Source organism: Apus apus, chromosome 2, assembly GCF_020740795.1.
Source record: "Apus apus isolate bApuApu2 chromosome 2, bApuApu2.pri.cur, whole genome shotgun sequence".
Taxonomy (NCBI): Eukaryota; Metazoa; Chordata; class Aves; order Apodiformes; family Apodidae; genus Apus; species Apus apus.
Genome location: NC_067283.1, coordinates 49,010,034 through 49,030,968, shown reverse-complemented (window position 1 = coordinate 49,030,968; position 20,935 = coordinate 49,010,034).

Sequence of the window (20,935 nt, the reverse complement as noted above, 5' to 3'; positions counted from 1 at the left end):
CAAAAAGCCTGAGTGAAAGCAGACTAAAAAGCCAGGTCGAAAGCCAGGCAAAATGCAGACCAAAAGGCCAGAGTAATAAGCAGTCTTAGAAAGCCAGACTAGAAAGCAGTCTAAAGGCCAGAGTAGAATTCAGATTTCAAAGCAAAATTCAAAATTCAGACAAAAGACAGGCGAGAAAGCAGACTAAAATGTCGACCAAAACCCAGACTAAACAGCAGACTAAAAAGACAGAATAAATATCCAGACTGCAAAGCCAGAATATAAAGCCAGACTAAAAAGCAGATTTCAAACACCAAAACTGACAGAGAAGCAGAGAAAAAGTAGAGTGAATTTGACGCAAAGTTAGTTCACTTGTAATCCAAATGGACTCCAACTGAAGTCAAACAGAACTCAAAAAGGAATACCCCTGAACTTGTACTGGAGTCCAAAGGGGTTCCAAACCAGAAGCCTAAAAGGACTCCAAACGGAATCCAAACAAAATCCTAGTGGAGTCCAAATGGACTCCAATGCAGCCTAACAGGGCTCCAAATGGAATTCCAAGAGTGCCCAAATGGAGTCCAATAGATTGAAATAGTGTCTAGAGTAAAATGGAGGCCAAGGTAGTAAGAGAGGAGCCCAGTACAGGCCTTACGGGCTACAATAATGTTACTATAGGGGCTCAGGAAAGGCATTAGAGAGCCCAGTCAAGATAAATCGAGTTCCAAACAAATTCTCTAGAGTTCAGAAATGGTCATCAGAGTCAAAACCAGTCAAATACAGTAACAAGGATTTCAAGTAGGCAAAGAGCAAAAAAGGGAGACTAATTGGCAGACCAAAAAGCAGCCCAAAAAGCTGACCAAAAAGCCTGAGTGAAAGCAGACTAAAAAGCCAGGTCGAAAGCCAGGCAAAATGCAGACCAAAAGGCCAGAGTAATAAGCAGTCTTAGAAAGCCAGACTAGAAAGCAGTCTAAAGGCCAGAGTAGAATTCAGATTTCAAAGCAAAATTCAAAATTCAGACAAAAGACAGGCGAGAAAGCAGACTAAAATGTCGACCAAAACCCAGACTAAACAGCAGACTAAAAAGACAGAATAAATATCCAGACTGCAAAGCCAGAATATAAAGCCAGACTAAAAAGCAGATTTCAAACACCAAAATTGACAGAGAAGCAGAGAAAAAGTAGAGTGAATTTGACGCAAAGTTAGTTCACTTGTAATCCAAATGGACTCCAACTGAAGTCAAACAGAACTCAAAAAGGAATACCCCTGAACTTGTACTGGAGTCCAAAGGGGTTCCAAACCAGAAGCCTAAAAGGACTCCAAACGGAATCCAAACAAAATCCTAGTGGAGTCCAAATGGACTCCAATGCAGCCTAACAGGGCTCCAAATGGAATTCCAAGAGTGCCCAAATGGAGTCCAATAGATTGAAATAGTGTCTAGAGTAAAATGGAGGCCAAGGTAGTAAGAGAGGAGCCCAGTACAGGCCTTACGGGCTACAATAATGTTACTATAGGGGCTCAGGAAAGGCATTAGAGAGCCCAGTCAAGATAAATCGAGTTCCAAACAAATTCTCTAGAGTTCAGAAATGGTCATCAGAGTCAAAACCAGTCAAATACAGTAACAAGGATTTCAAGTAGGCAAAGAGCAAAAAAGGGAGACTAATTGGCAGACCAAAAAGCAGCCCAAAAAGCTGACCAAAAAGCCTGAGTGAAAGCAGACTAAAAAGCCAGGTCGAAAGCCAGGCAAAATGCAGACCAAAAGGCCAGAGTAATAAGCAGTCTTAGAAAGCCAGACTAGAAAGCAGTCTAAAGGCCAGAGTAGAATTCAGATTTCAAAGCAAAATTCAAAATTCAGACAAAAGACAGGCGAGAAAGCAGACTAAAATGTCGACCAAAACCCAGACTAAACAGCAGACTAAAAAGACAGAATAAATATCCAGACTGCAAAGCCAGAATATAAAGCCAGACTAAAAAGCAGATTTCAAACACCAAAACTGACAGAGAAGCAGAGAAAAAGTAGAGTGAATTTGACGCAAAGTTAGTTCACTTGTAATCCAAATGGACTCCAACTGAAGTCAAACAGAACTCAAAAAGGAATACCCCTGAACTTGTACTGGAGTCCAAAGGGGTTCCAAACCAGAAGCCTAAAAGGACTCCAAACGGAATCCAAACAAAATCCTAGTGGAGTCCAAATGGACTCCAATGCAGCCTAACAGGGCTCCAAATGGAATTCCAAGAGTGCCCAAATGGAGTCCAATAGATTGAAATAGTGTCTAGAGTAAAATGGAGGCCAAGGTAGTAAGAGAGGAGCCCAGTACAGGCCTTACGGGCTACAATAATGTTACTATAGGGGCTCAGGAAAGGCATTAGAGAGCCCAGTCAAGATAAATCGAGTTCCAAACAAATTCTCTAGAGTTCAGAAATGGTCATCAGAGTCAAAACCAGTCAAATACAGTAACAAGGATTTCAAGTAGGCAAAGAGCAAAAAAGGGAGACTAATTGGCAGACCAAAAAGCAGCCCAAAAAGCTGACCAAAAAGCCTGAGTGAAAGCAGACTAAAAAGCCAGGTCGAAAGCCAGGCAAAATGCAGACCAAAAGGCCAGAGTAATAAGCAGTCTTAGAAAGCCAGACTAGAAAGCAGTCTAAAGGCCAGAGTAGAATTCAGATTTCAAAGCAAAATTCAAAATTCAGACAAAAGACAGGCGAGAAAGCAGACTAAAATGTCGACCAAAACCCAGACTAAACAGCAGACTAAAAAGACAGAATAAATATCCAGACTGCAAAGCCAGAATATAAAGCCAGACTAAAAAGCAGATTTCAAACACCAAAACTGACAGAGAAGCAGAGAAAAAGTAGAGTGAATTTGACGCAAAGTTAGTTCACTTGTAATCCAAATGGACTCCAACTGAAGTCAAACAGAACTCAAAAAGGAATACCCCTGAACTTGTACTGGAGTCCAAAGGGGTTCCAAACCAGAAGCCTAAAAGGACTCCAAACGGAATCCAAACAAAATCCTAGTGGAGTCCAAATGGACTCCAATGCAGCCTAACAGGGCTCCAAATGGAATTCCAAGAGTGCCCAAATGGAGTCCAATAGATTGAAATAGTGTCTAGAGTAAAATGGAGGCCAAGGTAGTAAAAGAGGAGCCCAGTACAGGCCTTACGGGCTACAATAATGTTACTATAGGGGCTCAGGAAAGGCATTAGAGAGCCCAGTCAAGATAAATCGAGTTCCAAACAAATTCTCTAGAGTTCAGAAATGGTCATCAGAGTCAAAACCAGTCAAATACAGTAACAAGGATTTCAAGTAGGCAAAGAGCAAAAAAGGGAGACTAATTGGCAGACCAAAAAGCAGCCCAAAAAGCTGACCAAAAAGCCTGAGTGAAAGCAGACTAAAAAGCCAGGTCGAAAGCCAGGCAAAATGCAGACCAAAAGGCCAGAGTAATAAGCAGTCTTAGAAAGCCAGACTAGAAAGCAGTCTAAAGGCCAGAGTAGAATTCAGATTTCAAAGCAAAATTCAAAATTCAGACAAAAGACAGGCGAGAAAGCAGACTAAAATGTCGACCAAAACCCAGACTAAACAGCAGACTAAAAAGACAGAATAAATATCCAGACTGCAAAGCCAGAATATAAAGCCAGACTAAAAAGCAGATTTCAAACACCAAAACTGACAGAGAAGCAGAGAAAAAGTAGAGTGAATTTGACGCAAAGTTAGTTCACTTGTAATCCAAATGGACTCCAACTGAAGTCAAACAGAACTCAAAAAGGAATACCCCTGAACTTGTACTGGAGTCCAAAGGGGTTCCAAACCAGAAGCCTAAAAGGACTCCAAACGGAATCCAAACAAAATCCTAGTGGAGTCCAAATGGACTCCAATGCAGCCTAACAGGGCTCCAAATGGAATTCCAAGAGTGCCCAAATGGAGTCCAATAGATTGAAATAGTGTCTAGAGTAAAATGGAGGCCAAGGTAGTAAAAGAGGAGCCCAGTACAGGCTTGAGCCCAGTCAAGATAAATCGAGTTCCAAACAAATTCTCTAGAGTTCAGAAATGGTCATCAGAGTCAAAACCAGTCAAATACAGTAACAAGGATTTCAAGTGGGCAAAGACCTAAAAAGGGAGACTAATTAGCAGACCAAAAAGCAGCCCAAAAAGCTGACCAAAAAGCCTGAGTGAAAGCAGACTAAAAAGCCAGGTCGAAAGCCAGGCAAAATGCAGACCAAAAGGCCAGAGTAATAAGCAGTCTTAGAAAGCCAGACTAGAAAGCAGTCTAAAGGCCAGAGTAGAATTCAGATTTCAAAGCAAAATTCAAAATTCAGACAAAAGACAGGCGAGAAAGCAGACTAAAATGTCGACCAAAACCCAGACTAAACAGCAGACTAAAAAGACAGAATAAATATCCAGACTGCAAAGCCAGAATATAAAGCCAGACTAAAAAGCAGATTTCAAACACCAAAATTGACAGAGAAGCAGAGAAAAAGTAGAGTGAATTTGACGCAAAGTTAGTTCACTTGAAATCCACATGGACTCCAACCGAAGTCAAACAGAACTAAAAAAAGAATACCCCTGAACTTGTAGTCGAGTCCAAAGTGCTCCAAAATGGAAGCCTAACTGAAATCCAAATGCAATCCAACCTAATTGAGTCCAAATGGACTCCAAGTGCAGCCTTACTTAACTCCAAATGAAATTGAAATAGAGCCAAAATGGAGTCAAATAGATTTAGTGTCTAGAGTAAAACGGAGTCTGAGTGAGTCAAAGAGAAGCCCAGTACAGGCCTTCAGGCTACAATAATGTCACTATAGGAGCTCAGGGAAGGCCTTACAGAGCCAAGTAGAAATAAATCAAGTTCCAAACAAATTCTCTAGAGGTCAAAATTTGCCATTAGAGTCAAAACCAGTCAAATACAGTAACAAGGATTTCAAATAGGCAAAGACCAAAGAAAAGAGACGAATAAGCAGACTGTCTCACTTCTGAAAATACCACTTAGCTCTTCTTCTTTTATGTGCGATTGGTGCTGATCCTCATTCTCACTTTTCTGGTCACATGACTGTTTGGCCTATGTTTGGTCCTTCTCTAGTTTTGGAGTTTTTCATCCTAGGTGATACATGACATTCATTATACTCTTTCTAATACTTTAGAAACAGACAATTTAGAATAATTATTTAGAATTTATTCTTCTAATAATTCTGCTAATAATTATACTCCTCTAATAATTTAGAAACAAAAGAGAAAAAATAACAAATTAGGTGTGGGATTGTTTTGAGTTTGATTTTTTTTCCAGTGCCAAAATAGAAATTCATGTGAGAAAAACCATTACCAAAAAAAGAGAGAAAATCACATTCTTGAAACATTTGAGTTTTTTCCAGAAAAAAACCTTATTTGTATATCAGTCTGGCATCTGCTTTCCTGTTTCTGGCAAAGAGTAAGATTTTATTAATATTTTATAGTTCTCTTTTCTTTTTTCAACATCAGTTACATACTTTCAGTATTGTTTTCTCATTTTGTGGGTTGACCCAGTGTCTGCCTCTGATCTGAAGGAGTCTGGGTTCAGCTGGCACCCCTTCTCTCAGCTCCATGCAGCCCCGCTGTTTGGGTTACTCTATATGGCAGGCTCCAGGAAGGATATGTGGTCAAAATAAAGTGTCCTGTGAAGGAATGATGTTTACAGACCAGCATGTTCACTCCCTGATGTGTCTGACATAAGGACATTCACCAGGAAGATAAACAGCCTGTAAATAATGATATTGCAAGAAACTCCATAGGTAAACTTGCCCGGAGAGGTCAAGTTCATAGCAACCATGATGGAAACTAACTTTAATGCTAACTCCTTGTCACAAGAGACACATGAGTGAACCAGAAATCGGTATTCCCCGTGCAGCCTCATGAGCGCCTGGCTCTGCACACATTCTAGAGGGCTTTTGACTTTCTGTAGCTCTGTTCTTTTCTTTGCCAGATTTCAAGTGATGTTTTTTCAGGCTAAACTGAGCATTGCATCAGCCTACTCCTGGCTACATTTGCACACTGTATTAATGTTTGTGAACATCTGTTCTGAGAGTCAGAAAAATAAAAATTTAAATAAATTTCTACACGTATTTATGTTATGTGTCCTTGAAAGTGTTTTTTAGATAAAAAGCCTTCTGGAATTTCAGGTATGTAACAATCTAATAATTATTTGATTCATCATGAAGGGAGAGGAGAGGGAGAAGAAGAGGGAAAGGGAGAAGGAGAGAAGAAGCATTTCTGCTAGAAGGGCATTGATCATGTAGTCCAACTGCTTGACCATTTTAGGGCAATCCAGAAGTTAAAACATAAAATTAAGAGCATTGTCCAAATGCCTCTTAATCGCTGACAGGCATGGGGCATTGACCACCACTCCAGGAAGCCTGTTCCAGAATTTGACCACCCTCTTGGTAAAGAAACATTTCCTCATGTCAAGTCCAAAGCTCCCCTGACAGATGCAGCTCTGAGCCATTCCTGCATGTGCTGGCACTGGGTCCCAAGGAGAAGAGGTCAGCACTTCCCTCTCCACTTCTCCTGATGAAGTTGTAGGTCACCTCTCAGCCTCCTCCTCTCCAAACTAGACAAACCACATGTCCTCAGTCACTCCTCAGAGGACATGCCTTCCAGACCCTTCCCCAGCTTTGTTGCCCTCCTTGGGATGCATTCAAGTACTTTAACATTCTTTTTAAATGGTGGGGCCCAGAACTGCACGCAATACCTAGGGTGAGGTAGCACCAGCACTAAATACAGAGGGGTAATCACCCCTTTGGACTGGCTGGTTATGCTGGGTTCGATGCACCCCAGGATGCAGTTTGCCCATGGGGCTGCCCAGGCACACGGCTGACTCCTGCTGAGCCTCCTGTCAGCCAGCACCCCCAGAGCCCTTTCTGCAGGGTTGCTCTCCAGCCACTCCTCTCCCAGTTTACACTTGTGTCTGGCATTAGTCCATCCCAGGTGTAAAATCCAGCATTTGTTCTTGTTAAATGTCGTGCCATTGATGATTGCCCAGTGCTCCAATCTGTCTGAATCCATCTGCAAGGTCTCTTGTCCCTCAAGAGAGCATACAGCACCTTCCAGTTTACTATCATCAGTAAACTTCCTAACCATCCATTGAACTCCTGCATTCAGATTATTGATGAAAACCTTGAAATGAACTGGCCTCAGAATAAAGCCATGAGGAACACCACTGGTGACTGGTCACCAGCCAGATGTAGTCCCGTTCAGTACAACACTTTGAGCTCTGCCTTTCAGACAGTTCTTCATCTAGCACACCATGTACCTGCTCATCTTGCAGTTGGACAACTTGTCCACAATGATGCTGTGAAAGTGTTGAAAAGTATTGAAAGCGTTACTACAACCCAGGAAAACTGCATCCACCACCTTCCTTTCATTCATTAGGCATGTGGCCTTACAGCATAAGGACATCAAGTAAGTTAAATGGGACTTTCCCTTTCTTAACCCAGTATGAGGTCCTCCATAGTTTTTCCAGGTACAGAGGTTAAGCTATCATCTGGAGGCTCCTAGGTCTTCCCTCATGCCATTTTTGTAAACTGGAGTAACATTCATCATGAGGGGACCTCTATTGCATAAAAATACCTGGTTTGATCACCATGCTTGCTGCGGTAGCATAACTGGCTAACTGGGCTGCAAAAAGGGAGTCTAAGGATGCTTTCCAGAATACAGCTCTTGTTCATTAGTTGTAAAGGTAATAGGGCCTTCTGTGAAGAGTGCCTGGACTATTGCATTATCCAACCTTTTTAGAAAACTAAAAGCCTAAACTTTCTGGGAGTTTATGCAAGTATGGAACCAGGGACAGTTCAGTTGGACTTTCAAACCACAGAATCACAGAATTACAGAATCCTAGGGGTTGGAAGGGACCTCGAAAGATCATCTAGTCCAACCCCCCTGCCAGAGCAGGATCACCTGGAGCACATCACACAGGAAGGTGTCCAGGCAGGTTTTGAATGTCTCCAGCAAACCAGACTCCACAGCCTCTCTGGGCAGCCTGTCCCAGTTCTCTGTCACTCTCTCAGTAAAGAAGTTCTTCCTGATATTCACATGGAACCACCTATGCTCCAGTTTGCATCCATTGCCCCTTGTCCTATCACTGGTCATCACTGAAAAAAGCCTGGCTCCATCGTCCTGACACTCACCCTTTACATATTTGTAAACATGGATGAGGTCACCCCTCAGTCTCCTTTTCTCCAAGCTCAAGAGACCCAACTCCCTCAGCCTTTCCTCATAACGGAGATGTTTCACTCCTTTAATCATCTTTGTGGCTCTGCACTGGACTCTTTCAAGCAGTTCCCTGTCCAGTCTTGTACCTGGCAGATCTTGGGAGATTAATCCAGTGGGTCAATTTCTTTATTTTGTTGGAAGATGAATCCAGGGAATAATTTCATTGACACACAAGAAGAAGTTGGTCTCACCCGCTGCATAGCACTAGATATGGGAAATAAAGTATTCAGATGAGACTTTCAGCTGCATGTTTTCCTGGCAAGTGTGACAATAAAGCAGACATGCCAGCAGGCAATTCAAGCATGACAATGCTCAGTATTGGGACCCTCAAGGGCTCTGTAATCTGCAGATGGGCATGGAGCAGCATCATGAAAGAGTCTGTCAAATATCTTTGGTTCTGGGTCCAATACAGCAATGATCTGGGCTCCTTATGTGTTCATTGTTCATGGTGTTTTTTTGTTTTCCCTTGTGAAATATCTTTCTGGAAGACTGGAAATCTCTGAGAAGAAAAACGGGTGTCCTAGATGTATGCAGTTCTGAGAGGAGCACAGGCCTGTTGGTTCTTCACTTCCTACTATTTTATTTGAAGTTATCTGCAGTAGCTGCAGAACTCAGCTGCTACCAGTTGAAATGTAAGCATATACTTTCCTGTCAAAAGTCTTTCCTTGTCCACTCCCCCTATGGCTGGTCTCTACTCCAAGCTCTTCATACCACTTTGTTTTTCCAGTTACTTCGTCCCACTGTTTCAATTTTTTTAGTGTTATAAAACACTCACAAGTATATTGTAACCATTCCTCTTACAGTACTAAAATGCTTGACCCCTTTTCAGAGGGCAGTTGAGAGTACCTAACACTCACTCTTAACATTCTATTATATTATAAATGCATGTTATACATGTATGTACAACACAAGGGTAACATATGTAATTGCCAAGTATGAAGGCATTCATCATTATTACTGTGGCTATTTACATAGGAACTCTTGTTAAGAAGGCTGTTCATCTTATATGCAATGGTTATAACCCCATGTTTGGAAGTTTCCACCTCTGCTATGATCATTATATTAAGTTTTTCCAGTCTTATTTCTCTGTCTTCCTTTTCCTATAAAACTTGGTTTCAGTCTAACCTTTAAAAAGTTTGACATCTGCTCATGAGACTTGTTTCTGTTTGGATGTTCCTTTGTAGCAAACCCTGGCAAGGACACCAGGGAGTGTGGTGCTCTGTATCCCTGTTTAGACCCTGAAAACACATTTATTACAGAAAGCTTTTCATTTGAACTCCTGCTGCCCTGGTAGGGGTCTTCCTAAGTTAGACAAGGCATCTCCAGGAGGAGTCTTTGCAGATGGCATGAGCTCATTCTCATTCTGTGTTTAGATTTAGTGTTGTTTCCACAGGATCTAAAGATGGACTGAAGTTAAAAAGCAAGTGGAAGGCTAAATCACCAGGGAGATGGAACAGAGTGTTTTCATGAGATCTGTAAATCTTCTTGAGACATTCTAAAATTACAGATAGCTGCCTTGGCCAGGTTTGATGCTAGCAGTCAAAAAACTAAGCACTAATTTTACATTTTTAAACTGTCTTAAAATGGGCTTCTTTCTTTTTTTTCAGTCAGAATGTGGATGACTCACAGCCACCAGGAGGCCCAAAAGACCCTGTGCCAGATCCTCACACGGCGCAAACCAGCCAGTCCACAGCACCCAGTGGAGCTATGCTGGCAGGTGCTGAGTGAGCTGCTGACACTTACCTACCAAATGCTATCTGTGAAATCCAGGCAAACAGCCCTGTCAGGACTGGGGATGCTGGGGAGCTCTGAGGGCCATATTAGAGAGCTCCCCATTATACAGCTTGGCACAGTTTTACCTCCATTTTCACTGACGTCAGCAGTGGCATCGTGGCCACCTGCCTCTGTAATGAATCCCCTCAACTTTGCCGGTCAGTCCATGCAACTACCCCACGGGACAAGTGACATGATACCAGTGAATTGACTTCATCATATTGAGTCACTGTCATTTCCTTGTCACCCTGCAAGGCACAGCAGACGCCGGTGCTGTCTGCAGTTGCATAAACACATGCCCTCAAAGACCTGGAAGCTACAGGCTGGCACAGGCAGTGCTTCTGTTCTTGTAATTAATGAACTCCTGGCAGGAGGCTGCTGGGAGCTCAGCATCCCCTAACAAGCACATGCCAGACCACGCAGGGGTGGCACTTGCTGCCATTACAGACATGGTTCCAGTGAAAAAGAAAGTGGAAGCAAACAGCAGCCTTCTGCCAAGAAGTGCTTTGCATAAGGTCAAGGCTCAGGAGCTGTGCAAGCTGGTGCTCTGCACAAATTGGATTTTCTTCACTGATGCTCAGCTCAGGACTCCTCAGCGTCACTCACAGGCTCCAGGACGTTGCCTGGGTGTCCTGTTTGATGCACAGACCCCATGGGTCTAACCTCTGTGCACCTGAAGCACCACAACAAAGAAAGAAGGTAATGTTTGGCCTCCCAAGCTATAATGCACATACAGGCATGCGTGCCAATACAAGAGATCCTGTTGCTTGAAGTTTCTACGCCATGTAGGTTGTGGCATCCTCTGTTAATAATCTGGATAACCAGTTCCACCTGGATGAAATGCCTTGCGAAGACCCAAACTTAGGCCACCCGGATGTTTGTAAAGATTCCAGGGGAAGATCTGAACAAGAACAGCAAAACAGATAACCTACTGAAAAATCCAGTGCATAATGCTGTGCTAACACCAAGACATCATGATACCGAGATGTTCTAGGTGAATGAACTCAAAGCAAGACCCAAGCCCTAATAGGAGGACTGTGAATGGGCACCTTCAAAGTCAAGCCCAAAGGTTAACCCAAGGCCATCAGGCCATCAAGGTAACTGCAGATCAAGCTTTGGCTTCCCAGGCAAGGACTGACCATTTTTGGACACTGTGGCACCCAGCATGCGGTGTCTCAGTGTGAACTGGAAGTCTGAATCGTGGCGTGTTTGCTCTTACTCGTTGCTCAGCACCAGACTGCATGGGATGAGCAGGAAATGTCCAGCTGTGGTGCCTTGCCTTTGTGAAAGCTATTGGCACACAGACAAGGTACAGTGAATTTCATGGAATGATTTGTTCAAATGAGAATTTCTCTGGCATAAACTCAGAGAGTCCCAACCCTTACTTATTAAGAGCCAGCAGAGCCTTGGCCTGTTTTATACCTGATTTCTAACATCTAAGTTCTGGTTGAAATCCATAACCCTTAATAATCTTCAACTTTCCAGCATTGCAAGCTCCTTACTACTAGTTTTAAAGTAATTGTAAGCTTACAATTGCACGCGGCAGCGCAGAGCAGAGAGCGGCAGCGGCACCGGCAGCGGTGGGAGCTGTTCCTTTAAATTGCTGAGGATTTGAGAGGGAGCCGGGCTTCCTGGAGACCGTGAAGCCGGGGCAGAGCCAGGAGACCCGAGTCTGAGCGGGAATCCTGAGAGAAAAGGGAGGCTGACGTGGCAGGAGGCGTGGCTGTGAACGGCAGCAAGGTTTAAAAAGCGGCCATTTGGCAGCCTCCTCTGAGCACGCGGCAGTGCAGAGCAGAGAGCGGCAGCGACCATCACAGGAAGTGGCGCGAGGGCAGGCGCGAGGGCAGGCAGGGAGCAGTGGGTGCCTTCTCATAGCAAGACAGGCAAACTAGTAGCTAGATAGATCATGGTCGCAACGCGCCCGAAAACCATAGTGCAGAAGAATGTGGGGACTCAGACGGAGCTCCCAAGCAGGCACGCAGCCGTGCAGGTCTCTGGCTGCAGTGAATGCCTGTGCCTGGCACTGGTATCGGAGGGAGACAGTGAGAACACGTGTGCGGTGTGAACAAGTAAACGATCTCCTCAGGCAGGTGGTTGAACTGACAGAGGAGGTTGAAAGACTACGGACCATTAGAGAATGTGAGAGAGAAATAGATTGGTGGAGTTTTACCCTGAGGCAGGAGCAGATGCAAGAGGTTGAGGAGGTTGAGAAAGTGATGGATCCCCTCCCCTCCTGTCACCAGACAGAAGCAGAGGACTTAAGAGATATGAAGGAATGGAAGGAGGTCCGACCTCGTAGAGGCAAGAAAAAATCCTCCCAACCTCTTCCGCCCTCCCAATTGCCCTTGAACAATAGATATGAGGCCTTAGAAATTCAGGGACAGGAAAATGAAGTTGAAGGAGTAGACTTATCTAATGAAGCACCTAGGACTCGTCAGTCACCCCGAGTCCTTAGGACTTCTTCAATCAAGAAGGAAAGGAGAGTAATTGTGGTGGGCGACTCCCTTCTGAGGGGAACAGAAGGGCCCATCTGTCGACCGGACCCATCCCACAGGGAGGTCTGTTGCCTCCCTGGGGCTCGGATTAGGGATGTTAAAAGGAAACTCCCTAATCTTGTAGAGTCCTCCGATTACTACCCACTGCTGATTTTTCAGGTTGGCAGTGACGAAATCATTACACGAAACGTAAGGGCAATGAAGAGAGACTTCAGGGCCCTGGGACAGCTAATTAGGGGGTCTGGAGCACAAGTAGTGTTTGCCTCCATTCCTCCTGCAAGAATGGGTGGGGAGGTAAATAGGAAGAGGTTACAGGTCAACGAATGGCTAAGAGACTGGTGCCAAAGACAGGGTTTTGGTTTTTTTGATCATGGGCTGATATATGAGACACCTGGCCTGATGGTGGCGGGTGGGATGCACTTGTCCCAGAGGGGGAAGAGGCTTTTGGGGCAGGACTTAGCAGGGCTCATCGAGAGGGCTTTAAACTAGGCGTGATGGGGGAAGGGGAGAAAACTGAGTCTGTTAGGGACAAGCCCAAGAGGAACACACCAGGGCCCGAAGGCAGGTGGTCTGAGGAGGATTTGGTCCCACCAGAGTGCTCTGTTTGCTTCCTGAAATGCCTGTATGCTAATGCACGCAGTATGGGGAACAAGCAGGAAGAGTTAGAGGTCTGTGTACAGGCTAAGGGTTATGATCTGGTAGCAATAACAGAGACATGGTGGGACAGCTCACATGACTGGAATGTGGTCATGGATGGTTATGTGCTTTTTAGGAAAGATAGGGTGGGGAAGCGAGGTGGTGGAGTTGCTCTTTATGTGAGAGAGCAACTAGAATGTATTGAGTTTTGTGCAGGGGCCGATGAGGGGCAAGTTGAAAGTCTGTGGGTAAGAATTAAGGGGCAGGCTGGTGTGGGTGATACAGTTGTGGGGGTCTACTACAGACCTCCAGATCAAGATGAGGAAGTTGATGAGGCTTTCTACAGGCAGTTGAAAGCAGCCTCACAACTACAGGCCCTAGTCCTCATGGGAGACTTTAACTACCCCGATATCTGCTGGAAGACTTACACAGCCAGCCTTTCACAGTCTAGGAGGTTCCTCCAGTGCATTGATGATAACTTCTTAATGCAAATGGTGGACAAGCCAACTAGAAGAGGAGCGCTCCTGGATCTTGTATTAACTAACAAGGAGGGCCTTGTTGAAGCAGTGGTGGTCAATGGCAGCCTCGGCTGCAGTGATCATGAGATGGTGGAGTTCAGGATCCTGTGTGGAAGGAACAGAATACCCAGCAGGATCAGAACCCTGGACTTCCACAAGGCAAACTTTGGCCTCCTTAATCAACTGTTAAGGGAAATCCCATGGGACAGGGTGCTAGAAGGTAAAGGGGCTCAAGATAGCTGGTCAACATTCAAGGACCACTTCTTGCAAGCACAGGATCAGAGCATCCCAAGGGTTAGGAAATCTAGTAAGGGAGCTAGGAGACCTGCATGGTTAAAAAAGGAACTACTGGGCAAACTCAAGTGGAAGAGTCCACTCTCCATCATCTTCGGTAAGTCATGGGTAACTGGAGAGGTGCCTGAGGACTGGAGGATAGCAAACGTCACTCCAGTCTCCAAGAAGGGCAAGAAGGAGGACCCGGGTAACTATAGACCGGTCAGCCTCACCTCCATCCCTGGAAAGGTAATGGAACAACTTGTCCTTGGCACTATCTCTAGACATATCAAGGAGATGGGGGTCATCAAGAGCAGTCAACATGGTTTTACCAAGGGTAAGTCATGTTTGACTAACCTCATAGCCTTCTATGAGGAAATTACTAGGTGGATAGATGATGGTAGAGCGGTAGATGTGGTCTATCTTGATTTCAGTAAAGCATTTGACACCGTCTCCCACAGCATCCTTGTAGATAAGTTGATCAAGTATGGGTTTGATGATCAGGCAGTGAGGTGGATCAAGAACTGGTTGAAAGGAAGAAGTCAGAGAGTTGTAGTCAATGGGGCAGAATCTAGTTGGAGGCCTGTGACTAGTGGAGTCCCTCAGGGGTCGGTACTGGGACCGGTGTTGTTCAATATCTTCATCAACGACCTGGATGAGGGCACAGAATGTACCCTCAGCAAGTTTGCTGATGACACCAAGCTGGGAGGAGTGGCTGACACACCAGAAGGCTGTGCTGCCATTCAGAGAGACTTAGACAGGCTGGAGACTTGGGCGGGGAAAAACCTGATGAAGTTTAACAAGAGCAAGTGTAGAGTTTTGCATTTGGGGAAGAAAAACGCCATGCACCAGTACAGGTTGGGGGCTGACCTGCTGGAGAGCAGTGTAGGTGAAAGGGACCTGGGGGTCATGGTAGACAGGAGGATGACCATGAGTCAGCAGTGTGCCCTTGTGGCTAAGAAGGCCAATGGCATCCTGGGGTGTATTAGAAAGGGTGTGGTTAGTAGGTCAAGAGAGGTTCTCCTCCCCCTCTATTCTGCATTGGTGAGGCCACATCTGGAATATTGTGTCCAGTTCTGGGCCCCTCAGTTCAAGAAGGACAGGGAAGTGCTTGAAAGAGTCCAGCGCAGAGCCACAAGGATGATTAAGGGAGTGGAACATCTCCCTTATGAGGAAAGGCTGAGGGAGCTGGGTCTCTTTAGTTTGGAGAAAAGGAGACTGAGGGGGGACCTCATCAATGTTTACAAATATGTAAAGGGTGAGTGTCAAGACGATGGAGTTAAGCTTTTTTCGGTGATGACCAGTGATAGGACAAGGAGTAATGGATACAAGTTGGAGCATAGGAGGTTTAAGATGAATATCAGGAAAAATTTTTTTACTGTAAGAGTGACAGAGCACTGGAACAGGCTGCCCAGAGAGGTTGTGGAGTCTCCTTCGCTGGAGACATTCAAAACCCGCCTGGACGCCTTCCTGTGTGATGTACTCTAGGTGACCCTGCTCTGGCGGGGGGGTTGGACTAGATGATCTTTCGAGGTCCCTTCCAACCCCTAGGATTCTATGATTCTAAGAGGAAAATCTACAGATCATGGAAGGAGGGGCTGGTCACTTGGGAGGAATATAGGTCTGTTGTCAGAGGATGTAGGGAGGCAATTAGGAAAGCTAAGGCCTCTTTGGAACTTAACCTTGCAAGTCAGGTTAAGGATAATAGAAAGGGCTTTTTCAAATACATAGCTAACAAATCTAACACTAGAGGCAATATTGGCCCTCTGATGAATGAGGTGGGAGCCCTGGTGACAGAGGATATAAAGAAGGCAGAGGTGCTGAACGCCTTCTTTGCCTCTGTCTTTACTCCTGCAGGCTTTCCCCATGAGCCCCAGATTCATATAGCCCCAAAAGAAGTCAAGATAGAGGAGGAGTTTGCCATGGTAGATGAGGATTGGGTTAGGGATCAGTTGAGTAATCTGGACATCCATAAATCGATGGGTCCGGATGGAATGCACCCAAGGGTGCTGAGGGAGCTGGCGGAGGTCATTGCTAGGCCACTCTCCATCATCTTTGGTAAGTCATGGGTAACAGGAGAGGTGCCTGAGGACTGGAGGATAGCAAATGTCACACCAGTCTACAAGAAGGGCAAGAAGGAGGACCCGGGTAACTATAGACCGGTCAGCCTCACCTCCATCCCTGGAAAGGTGATGGAACAACTTGTTCTTGTCACTATCTCCAGGCATATCAAGGATATGGGGGTCATCAGGAACAGTCAGCATGGTTTTATCAAGGGTAAATCATGTTTGACTAACCTCATAGCCTTCTATGAGGAAATTACTAGGTGGATAGATGATGGTAGAGCGGTAGATGTGGTATACCTTGATTTCAGTAAAGCATTTGACACTGTCTCCCACAGCATCCTTGTAGATAAGTTGATCAGGTATGGGTTTGATGATCAGGCAGTGAGGTGGATCAAGAACTGGTTGAAAGGAAGGAGTCAGAGAGTTGTAGTCAATGGGGCAGAATCTGGCTGGAGGTGTGTGACCAGTGGAGTCCCTCAGGGGTCGGTACTGGGACCGGTGTTGTTCAACATCTTCATCAACGACCTGGATGAGGGTATAGAATGTACCCTCAGCAGGTTTGCTGATGACACTAAGCTGGGAGGAGTGGCTGACACACCAGAAGGCTGTGCTGCCATTCAGAGGGACTTAGACAGGCTGGAGAGTTGGGCGGGGAGAAACATGATGAAGTTCAACAAGGGCAAGTGTAGAGTTCTGCATTTGGGGAAGAAAAACACCATGCACCAGTACAGGTTGGGGGCTGACCTGCTGGAGAGCAGTGTAGGTGAAAGGGACCTGGGAATCCTGGTAGACAGGAGGATGACCATGAGCCAGCAATGTGCCCTTGTGGCCAAGAAGGCCAACGGCATCCTGGGGTGCATTAGAAAGGGTGTGGTTAGTAGGTCAAGAGGGGTTCTCCTACCTCTTTATTCTGCATTGGTGAGGCCACATCTGGAGTATTGTGTCCAGTTCTGGGCCCCTCAGTTCAAGAAGGACAGGGATCTGCTTGAGAGAGTCCAGCGCAGAGCTACAAAGATGATTAAGGGAGTAGAACATCTCCCTTATGAGGAGAGGCTGAGGGAGCTGGGTCTCTTTAGCTTGGAGAAAAGGAGACTGAGGGGTGACCTCATTAATGTTTACAAATACGTAAGGGGTGAGTGTCAGGGAGATGGAGTTAGGCTTTTCTCAGTGATGACCAGTGATAGGACAAGGGGTAATGGGTGGAAATTGGAGCATAGGAGGTTCAAGGTGAATATACGAAAAAAATTTTTTACTGTGAGAGTGACAGAGCACTGGAACAGGCTGCCCAGGGAGGTTGTGGAGTCTCCTTCACTGGAGACATTCAAAACCCACCTGGATGCGTTCTTGTGTGACCCTGCTCTAGCAGGGGGGGTTGGACTAGATGATCTTTCGAGGTCCCTTCCAACCCCTAAGATTCTATGATTCTATGATTCTATGATTTAAGAAATCAAATAATCTTGCTGTTTATTATTCAAATGGATTTATAGTGCTAGAAACTATGCTCAGCCTCCTCTTTTCTGACCTTCTGACCCATACTTTCAGTTTAGGAAGAAATTTTGGATAGGATTTATTTCTGTTTCTTCGATGAGAGAAATACACAGTGCAGGTGTGCTTATGAAATACAGGGCAAAGTAGCCATAGGTAGCAATAATGCATAACCAATTAGAAATTCTTTTTATTTGTAATTTGGAAAGTAACATGTGAAAAATAACGTAAAGTTTTCTTGATAAAACCTATGTAAGCAACTAGAGATTTAGATAAAAGATTTCTTGACTCATTTCATGTGCCTCTAATGAAAATAAAATATTTCAGTTCAGCAGGATTTTTTAAACTTATTATGTAGGAAAAAAAAAATAAAAAAGGTGTCACAGATTTAGGTTTCTCAGCTAAAAATCACTCTGCTATTTTCAAAGATACTTGCAGAATCTAGAGAGTTTTGGTAGGAGTCAGCCTTTGTACCCAACCTTATACACCAGCAAGGGAAGCTCTACATGTGGCTGAGAAATCTAGATTCCCCCCTGAGGCAGTGAACACAACGAGGTACTTTATGGAGTAAGCTATGTGACCTGAGTGAGAAACCTGCTTTAGGAGGAGACAATTCAGTCTCTCACAATGCTCATTTATAACCTACATTGACTAAAAAATGGATCTTCTCAGTCTAACTGCAATGCAGGTAACTCTGTTGACATTTGTCTTGGAGAACACGAAGCTTGGCTCTGTATCCACTGTTGTTATAGGAAGTTGCCCAAAGTTCCCAGATTTAAGCACCCAAACTTGAACATTTTTTTGTGCAAGTATTATTGCTTTGTATTGCATATTTTAACCAGATTTTCTGTGATTTTGGGGGGTAGTGATACAGATCTTATGAAGTGTGAAGTGATTGATCTCCTAGTATTTTTTTCATCCTCCTTTGTCATACACTAATTTTTCAGGGTATTGGTATCATTGTTATCTGAACTGAAATGAAAAAAGTTTAGTCTGTAGCCAGACTTTTCATTTACTTGGATATGAAGCAAATGTTTCTACAACTGAAGATTAAATCAGACTTTTTTTACTTCAAAGATAAAACAATTATTTTCTCCTTCTACCAAAACCTGAGGAAGCAAATATGGATCTGCTAACCTCTGCAGTGTATTCTTTTCAAATGGGAGAGGAAAACACCTGTTTGTTCAAATCACTTGATGAAATTAAACCTTGTCAGTGTATAGGTATGGGTCTTAAGGTTAGATTAGAAACAAAAGACTTACAAAATTGTTAGATGAAGTGAAAGACGTATCACTCAAATCTCAAAATTCAGTTTCTTAAATTCCTACTTAAGCACTTACAAGATAATATCAAAGACTCTGGTTTCTTAAATGTTCACCTCTGAAAAAAAACCAGAACACTTATATTTCAAATGCCAGCAAATCCTCTTGAAACCTAACTTCTGACATTCACTTTCAAAAATCAGAGTCAAGACTTCCATAACTTTAACAGCAGGAAATACAGTCACAGAATCACAGAACCACAGAATCACAGAATCACAGAATGGGAGGAGTTGGAAGAGACCTCTGGAGATCATTTAGCCCTACACCCCTGCTAGAGCAGGATCCCCCAGAGCAGATTACACAGGAACACAGCCAGGCAGGTTTTCAATGTCACTAGGGATGGACATCTCACAGCCTCCCTGGGCAGCTTGTCATCTCTCCCTCTGCAACTCCTGCAGCCTATTTTCTTGCCAGAAAAAAAAAATGGTTCATCAAGATGGGTCACCTTCCCCTGCCTCCCCAAGTATGGCTGCCATGGCCAATCCAAGGCTGTTGCAGACTGTCACTGGGACCCTGGACTCAGCATCCCTGTCTGTTGCTGAGTCCAGTTTGGGAATTTTCTGGTTGGGAAGTAGCTACCAACTGAGGAGGATGAGATCCATATTTACATATTTGTATATACTTGTAATTTGCCATGGTTATTATTATTGCTACTTCATTAAACCTATTAGAGTTTGTTTTGTTTCCCAGCCCTATAGTGTTTCTCTCTTATTCCTCTTTTTATCTTCCCCTGGGAGGGTAGTGGGGGGATAAGAGAGAGCATCTGTCACCTGGGTATTGGCTAAAACTGTGACAATGCATTTTTGTTATTCTTCAGAAACGTATGCAGATAATATTGAGAAAAAATAATTCTGTAAATTCTACTTACAGATACAAAGAATTACAATTTCTTATTAAATTATACAATTCCCTAAGTTAATGAATAGGTGACTATGTCTCCTAAAACGTGTTGAGAATGAGCTTGCACTTGATTTTATGTCTTATAGTACTGTAGTGTGAAGTGTAGGTTTATATATTTTATCTTACAAGACACTGAAAAGAGCTGCAATGGAGAAGGATCAAATTTGAGTTGTTTTAAAATTGTGCTACCAAAAAATTCACCTTGGGCTCCATATTCTGCACACTGAGCATTGGCTCACTGAAAGAAGATAAAGGAGCTCTTGCAACCAACATCAGGCACAGCAGATGCCAGTTTACATTTCTCCTGTCTTTGGGTTGTTCAGTTCTACAGAGTCATCCAAAATCATGTATGTCACAGTGTTGCCAGAGAGTTATTTCATAATAGATTGACTCCCAAATATGAGTTTTGTCTCTCTCACACTGAAACTGTAACTTCTAATTCAAGGTGATGGAAGATCTGTCTCTCTGTATAAATAATGCCAGTTTGTTCTACTGCAATCAGGATATTTGATGAAACCTAATGAAACCACTGGTAAGATACCTGTTGACTTTAAAGCCTGTTGACATTAAAGACATTTGCATCTGGTCCTGGAGTAGTAAAGAAAAACAGCTATATCTCCTCTCTCCCTTCTAAAATAAATCCTGAATGTGATTGGACTGTCATGCTGGCAGATAGATATTGTGGTAACAGGATGAGAGGGCAAACAAGCATCTTTGTCTCAGTGCTCTTAGTGCCTACCACAAGCTAACACACACACACTTAGAAGAATTAGTTACTTCCATGTCTTGCATTACTTGAGCATTCTGCTGTATCTCTACCTGGCAGTCCTACCATTGGGTCTGCTCTTTGCACTGTGCTGTTGTGTTGCTCCACTGACTTTCTCAGTTATTTTTTGTCACTTTCAGACACCGACAGGAGCCTCAAACATGGAGCCTCAAACACAGACAGCTCTTTTGCAGCACTTGCTTTGTCATGCAGGTAGGTGTGATGCTGCTGCATGGTTTTCCCTGCTGCTGGTCCATCAGGGATTGGCCTGGAGCTTGCCCAGCCCTAAGCTGAGGGTGGCCTGGGAGCAAGTGAAGGGGGTTTGTGTCAGCCGTCTTTAGCCACATCCCACTGGCAACACGGCAGAAATAGGCTTTCCCACAACATGGGTATGTGCTGCTGTTTGTAATTTGTCCAAAACAGGGGAGTCAAAGGTAACTGAAAAAAGGACCATTAATAACTGTTCCATCTCCCTAGTCAGCATGTGTCA